Consider the following 7,519-nt stretch of genomic DNA (forward strand, 5'->3'; position numbering starts at 1 on the left):
ATTTCCCACCGTGGGAAATGCACGAAAATCGGACTGAACACGGGGGAGGCTCCCCCCTCGAAGGCGAGACCGTCGGCAGAACCGCCGGGTCAAACCCGGCTGAGCTACCCGGCTTACAAGTCTCAAAGTCGGTATGAGCAGTCACGTCCACCCCCATTCCCTTTTGGACCACTTCCCACGGTTCCAAATGCATGAAAATCGGCCTGTACACGGGGGAGGCACCCGCCTCGAAGACGAGACCGTCGGCAGAACCGCCGGGTCAAACCCGGCTGAGCTACCCGGCTCGGAAGCGCCAAAGTCGGGTTGAGCAGTCACATTCACTCCCATCCCCTTTTGGGCAACTTCCCACGGTTGGAAATGCATGGAAATCGGACTGAACACGGGGGAGGCTCCCCCCTCGAAGGCGAGACCGTCGGCAGAACCGCCGGATCAAACCCGGCTGAGCTACCCGGCTTACAAGTCTCAAAGTCGGTATGAGCAGACACGTCCACCCCCATTCCCTTTTGGACCACTTCCCACGGTTCGAAATGCATGAAAATCGGCCTGTATACGGGGGAGGCACCCGCCTCGAAGACGAGACCGTCGGCAGAACCGCCGGGTCAAACCCGGCTGAGCTACCCGGCTCGGAAGCGCCAAAGTCGGGTTGAGCAGTCACATTCACTCCCATCCCCTTTTGGGCAACTTCCCACGGTTGGAAATGCATGGAAATCGGACTGAACACGGGGGAGGCTCCCCCCTCGAAGGCGAGACCGTCGGCAGAACCGCCGGATCAAACCCGGCTGAGCTACCCGGCTTACAAGTCTCAAAGTCGGTATGAGCAGACACGTCCACCCCCATTCCCTTTTGGACCACTTCCCACGGTTCGAAATGCATGAAAATCGGCCTGTATACGGGGGAGGCACCCGCCTCGAAGACGAGACCGTCGGCAGAACCGCCGGGTCAAACCCGGCCGGGCTACCCGGGTTAGAAGCCCTAGAGTCGGGTTGAGCAGTCACAATCACTCCCATCCCCTTTTGAACCTGTTCCCACCGTTGGAAATGCACGAAAATCGGCCTGTACACGGGGGAGGCTCCCCCCTCGAAGGCGAGACCGTCGGCAGAACCGCCGGGTCAAACCCGGCTGAGCTACCCGGCTTACAAGTCTCGAAGTCGGGTTGAGCAGTCACATTCACTCCCATCGACTTTTGGGCAACTTCCCACCGTTGCAAATGCATGAAAATCGGCCTGTACACGGGGGAGGCACCCGCCTCGAAGTCGAGACCGTCGGCAGAACCGCCGGGTCCAACCCGGCTGAGCTACCCGGCTTACAAGTCTCAAAGCCGGGTTGGGCAGTCACGTTCACCCCCATTCCCTTTTGGATCACTTCCCACGGTTCGAAATGCACGAAAACCGGCCTGTACACGGGGGAGGGTCCGCCCTCGAAGGCGAGACCGTCGGCAGAACCGCCGGGTCAAACCTGGCTGAGCTACCCGGCTTACAAGTCTCAAAGTCGGGTTGAGCAGTCACGTTCACTCCCATCGACTTTTAGACCACTTCCCACGGTTCGAAATGCACGAAAATCGGCCTGTACACGGGGGAGGCACCCGCCTCGAAGACGAGACCGTCGGCAGAACCGCCGGGTCAAACCCGGCCGAGCTACCCGGCTTAAAAGTCTCAAAGTCGGTATGAGCAGTCACATTCACCCCCATTCCCTTTTGGACCACTTCCCACGGTTGGAAATGCATGAAAATCGGCCTGGACACGGGGGAGGCTCCCCCCTCGATGACGAGACCGTCGGCAGAACCGCCGGAACAAACCCGGCTGAGCTACCCGGCTTACAAGTCTCAAAGTCGGTATGAGCAGACACGTCCACCCCCATTCCCTTTTGGACCACTTCCCACCGTTGGAAATGCACGAAAATCGGCCTGTACACGGGGGAGGCACCGGCCTCGAAGACGAGACCGTCGGCAGAACCGCCGGGTCAAACCCGGCTGAGCTACCCGGCTTACAAGTCTCAAAGTCGGGTTGAGCAGTCACATTCACTCCCATCGACTTTTGGGCAACTTCCCACGGTTCGAAATGCACAAGATTCGGCCTGAACACGGGGGACGCTCCCCCCTCGAAGGCGAGACCGTCGGCAGACCCGCCGGGTCAAACCCGGCTGAGCTACCCGGCTCGGAAGCGCCAAAGTCGGTATGAGCAGTCACGTTCACTCCCATCCCCTTTTGGACCGCTTCCCACGGTACGAAATGCATGAAAATCGGCCTGTACACGGGGGAGGCACCCGCCTCGAAGACGAGACCGTCGGCAGAACCGCCGGGTCAAACCCGGCTGAGCTACCCGGCTTACAAGTCTCAAAGTCGGGTTGAGCAGTCACATTCACTCCCATCGACTTTTGGGCAACTTCCCACGGTTCGAAATGCACAAAATTCGGCCTGAACACGGGGGACGCTCCCCCCTCGAAGGCGAGACCGTCGGCAGAACCGCCGGGTCAAACCCGGCTGAGCTACCCGGCTTAAAAGTCTCAAAGTCGGTATGAGCAGTCACATTCACCCCCATTCCCTTTTGGACCACTTCCCACGGTTGGAAATGCATGAAAATCGGCCTGGACACGGGGGAGGCTCCCCCCTCGATGACGAGACCGTCGGCAGAACCGCCGGAACAAACCCGGCTGAGCTACCCGGCTTACAAGTCTCAAAGTCGGTATGAGCAGACACGTCCACCCCCATTCCCTTTTGGACCACTTCCCACCGTTGGAAATGCACGAAAATCGGCCTGTACACGGGGGAGGCACCGGCCTCGAAGACGAGACCGTCGGCAGAACCGCCGGATCAAACCCGGCCGAGCTACCCGGGTTAGAAGCCTCAGAGTCGGGTTGAGCAGTCACGTCCACCCCCATTCCCTTTTGGACCACTTCCCACGGTTCGAAATGCACGAAAATCGGCCTGTACACGGGGGAGGGAGCCGCCTCGAAGACGAGACCGTCGGCAGAACCGCCGGTTCAAACCCGGCTGAGCTACCAGGCTCGGAAGCGCCAAAGTCGGGTTGAGCAGTCACATTCACTCCCATCCCCTTTTGGGCAACTTCCCACCGTTGCAAATGCATGAAAATCGGCCTGTACACGGGGGAGGGAGCCGCCTCGAAGACGAGACCGTCGGCAGAACCGCCGGATCAAACCCGGCTGAGCTACCAGGCTCGGAAGCGCCAAAGTCGGTATGAGCAGTCACATTCACTCCCATCCCCTTTTGGGCCACTTCCCACGGTTCGAAATGCACGAAAATCGGACTGAACACGGGGGAGGCTCCCCCCTCCAAAACGAGACCATCGGCAGAATCGACGGGTCAAACCCGGCCGAGCTACCCGGGTTAGAAGCCTCAAAGTCGGGTTGAGCAGTCACGTCCACCCCCATCCCCTTTTGGACCACTTCCCACGGTTCGAAATGCACGAAAATCGGCCTGTACACGGGGGAGGCACCCGCCTCGAAGACGAGACCGTCGGCAGACCCGCCGGATCAAACCCGGCCGAGCTACACGGCTTACAAGTCTCAATGTCGGTATGAGCAGTCACGTCCACCCCTATTCCCTTTTGGACCACTTCCCACGGTACGAAATGCATGAAAATCGGCCTGTACACGGGGGAGGCACCCGCCTCGAAGACGAGACCGTCGGCAGAACCGCCGGGTCAAACCCGGCTGAGCTACCCGGCTCGGAAGCGCCAAAGTCGGGTTGAGCAGTCACATTCACTCCCATCGACTTTTGGGCAACTTCCCACGGTTCGAAATGCACAAAATTCGGCCTGAACACGGGGGACGCTCCCCCCTCGAAGGCGAGACCGTCGGCAGAACCGCCGGGTCAAACCCGGCTGAGCTACCCGGGTCGGAAGCGCCAAGGTCGGTATGAGCAGTCACATTCACTCCCATCCCCTTTTGGACCGCTTCCCACGGTTTGAAATGCACGAAAATCGGCCTGTACACGGGGGAGGCTCCGCCCTCGAAGGCGAGACCGACGGCAGAACCGCCGGGTCAAACCCGGCCGGGCTACCCGGGTTAGAAGCCTCAGAGTCGGGTTGAGCAGTCACATTCACCCCCATCCCCTTTTGAACCTCTTCCCACCGTTGGAAATGCACGAAAATCGGCCTGTACACGGGGGAGGCGCCCCTCTCGAAGGCGAGACCGACGGCAGAACCGCCGGGTCAAACCCGGCCGAGCTACCCGGGTTAGAAGCCTCAGAGTCGGGTTGAGCAGTCACATTCACCCCCATTCCCTTTTGGACCACTTCCCACGGTACGAAATGCATGAAAATCGGCCTGTACACGGGGGAGGCACCCGCCTCGAAGACGAGACCGTCGGCAGAACCGCCGGGTCAAACCCGGCTGAGCTACCCGGGTCGGAAGCGCCAAGGTCGGTATGAGCAGTCACATTCACTCCCATCCCCTTTTGGACCGCTTCCCACGGTTTGAAATGCACGAAAATCGGCCTGTACACGGGGGAGGCTCCGCCCTCGAAGGCGAGACCGACGGCAGAACCGCCGGGTCAAACCCGGCCGGGCTACCCGGGTTAGAAGCCTCAGAGTCGGGTTGAGCAGTCACATTCACCCCCATCCCCTTTTGAACCTCTTCCCACCGTTGGAAATGCACGAAAATCGGCCTGTACACGGGGGAGGCCCCCCTCTCGAAGACGAGACCGTCGGCAGACCCGCCGGATCAAACCCGGCCGAGCTACACGGCTTACAAGTCTCGATGTCGGTATGAGCAGTCACGTCCACCCCCATTCCCTTTTGGACCACTTCCCACGGTACGAAATGCATGAAAATCGGCCTGTACACGGGGGAGGCACCCGCCTCGAAGACGAGACCGTCGGCAGAACCGCCGGGTCAAACCCGGCTGAGCTACCCGGCTCGGAAGCGCCAAAGTCGGGTTGAGCAGTCACATTCACTCCCATCCCCTTTTGGGCCACTTCCCACGGTTCGAAATGCATGAAAATCGGCCTGTACACGGGGGACGCTCCCCCCTCGAAGGCGAGGCCGTCGGCAGAACCGCCGGGTCAAACCCGGCTGAGCTACCCGGGTTAGATGCCTCAAAGTCGGGTTGAGCAGTCACATTCACCCCCATCCCCTTTCGGCCCCCTTCCCACGGTTGGAAATGCATGAAAATCGGCCTGTACACGGTGGGCGCTCCCCCCTCGAAGGTGAGACCTTCGGCAGAACCGCCGGGTCAAATCCTGCCGAGCTACCCGCGTTAGAGGTCTCAATGTCGGCTTCAGCAGTCACATTCAATCCCATTCCCGTTTGGACCTCTTCCCGCCGATGGAAATGCACAAAATTCGGCCTGAACACGCGGGACGCTCCCCCCTCGAAGGCGAGACCGTCGCCAGAACCGCCGGGTCAAATCCGGCTGAGCTACCCGCGTTACAGGTCTCAAAGTCGGGTTGAGCAGTCACGTTCACCCCCATCCCCTTTCGGACCCCTTCCCACGGTTGGAAATGCATGAAAATCGGCCTGTACACGGTGGGCGCTCCCCCCTCGAAGGTGAGACCTTCGGCAGAACCGCCGGGTCAAATCCGGCCGAGCTACCCGCGTTAGAGGTCTCAATGTCGGCTTCAGCAGTCACATTCAATCCCATTCCCGTTTGGACCTCTTCCCGCCGATGGAAATGCACAAAATTCGGCCTGAACACGCGGGAGGCTCCCCCCTCGAAGGTGAGACCTTCGGCAGAACCGCCGGGTCAAATCCGGCCGAGCTACCCGCGTTAGAGGTCTCAATGTCGGCTTCAGCAGTCACATTCAATCCCATTCCCGTTTGGACCTCTTCCCGCCGATGGAAATGCACAAAATTCGGCCTGAACACGCGGGACGCTCCCCCCTCGAAGGCGAGACCGTCGCCAGAACCGCCGGGTCAAATCCGGCCGAGCTACCCGCGTTAGAGGTCTCAATGTCGGCTTCAGCAGTCACATTCAATCCCATTCCCTTTTGGAACACTTCCCGCCGTTAACAATGCACGATATTCGGCCTGAACACGCGGGACGCTCCCCCCTCGAAGGTGAGACCTTCGGCAGAACCGCCGGGTCAAATCCTGCCGAGCTACCCGCGTTAGAGGTCTCAATGTCGGCTTCAGCAGTCACATTCAATCCCATTCCCGTTTGGACCTCTTCCCGCCGATGGAAATGCACAAAATTCGGCCTGAACACGCGGGGCGCTCCCCCCTCGAAGGCGAGACCGTCGCCAGAACCGCCGGGTCAAATCCGGCTGAGCTACCCGCGTTACAGGTCTCAAAGTCGGCTTCAGCAGTCACATTCAATCCCATTCCCTTTTGGAACACTTCCCGCCGTTAACAATGCACGATATTCGGACTGAACACGGGGGCCGGTCCGCCCTCGAAGTCAACACCGTCCGCAGAACCGCCGGGGCAAATCCGGCTGAGCTACCCCGCCCCCGAACACTCAAAGTCCCTCTGAAGCCTTGCATTCGCCTCCTTGGAAAATTGACGTCAAACATTACCAAAATCGGGGGCACGAGCACTAAAGCTAAGTCTCACCCTTTCCCTATCCCTAACCAGGAACCGAACGCCCACCCTCAGCCTCACACCAACGCCGGTGCCACTCCAGACAGACACACCCTTCAAAACCACACCCATCCGGCCATGCAACTCAAAAAGGGTCCAAATTCAGAAACACCCCCTTCAAAAGGCACTCCATCCTCGGCCACACCACCGGGACATGCTCCCCTCGGCGATAATTAAGCCCCCACCACTATTTGAAGCCAACCGCAGCCGCAACTCGAACGGAGAAATCAGTAACCAATTCAAAAATGCGCTTGGTTACTGATTTCTACTGAGCCGAAAAAATTCTAAGTGTCGGTGGTTACTGATTTATACCAACCCGAAAATATTCTAAGTGTCGGTGGTTACTGATTTATACCAACCCGAAAAAATTCTAAGTGTCAGTGGTTACTGATTTATACCAACTCGAAAAAATTCTAAGTGTCAGTGGTTACTGATTTATACCAACCCGAAAATATTCTAAGTGTCAGTGGTTACTGATTTGTACCGACCCGAAAATATTCTAAGTGTCAGTGGTTACTGATTTATACCAACCCGAAAAAATTCTAAGTGTCAGTGGTTACTGATTTATACCAAGTCGAAAAAATTCTAAGTGTCAGTGGTTACTGATTTATACCAACCCGAAAATATTCTAAGTGTCAGTGGTTACTGATTTATACCAACTCGAAAAAATTCTAAGTGTCAGTGGTTACTGATTTATACCGACCCGAAAAAATTCTAAGTGTCAGTGGTTACTGATTTATACCAACTCGAAAATATTCTAAGTGTCGGTGGTTACTGATTTATACCAACCCGAAAAAATTCTAAGTGTCAGTGGTTACTGATTTATACCAACTCGAAAAAATTCTAAGTGTCGGTGGTTACTGATTTATACCAACTCGAAAATATTCTAAGTGTCGGTGGTTACTGATTTATACCAACCCGAAAATATTCTAAGTGTCAGTGGTTACTGATTTATACCAACTCGAAAAAATTCTAAGTGTCAGT

The sequence above is a fragment of the Chiloscyllium punctatum genome, unplaced genomic scaffold (assembly GCF_047496795.1).
Source record: "Chiloscyllium punctatum isolate Juve2018m unplaced genomic scaffold, sChiPun1.3 scaffold_510, whole genome shotgun sequence".
In the NCBI taxonomy this organism is placed as follows: Eukaryota; Metazoa; Chordata; class Chondrichthyes; order Orectolobiformes; family Hemiscylliidae; genus Chiloscyllium; species Chiloscyllium punctatum.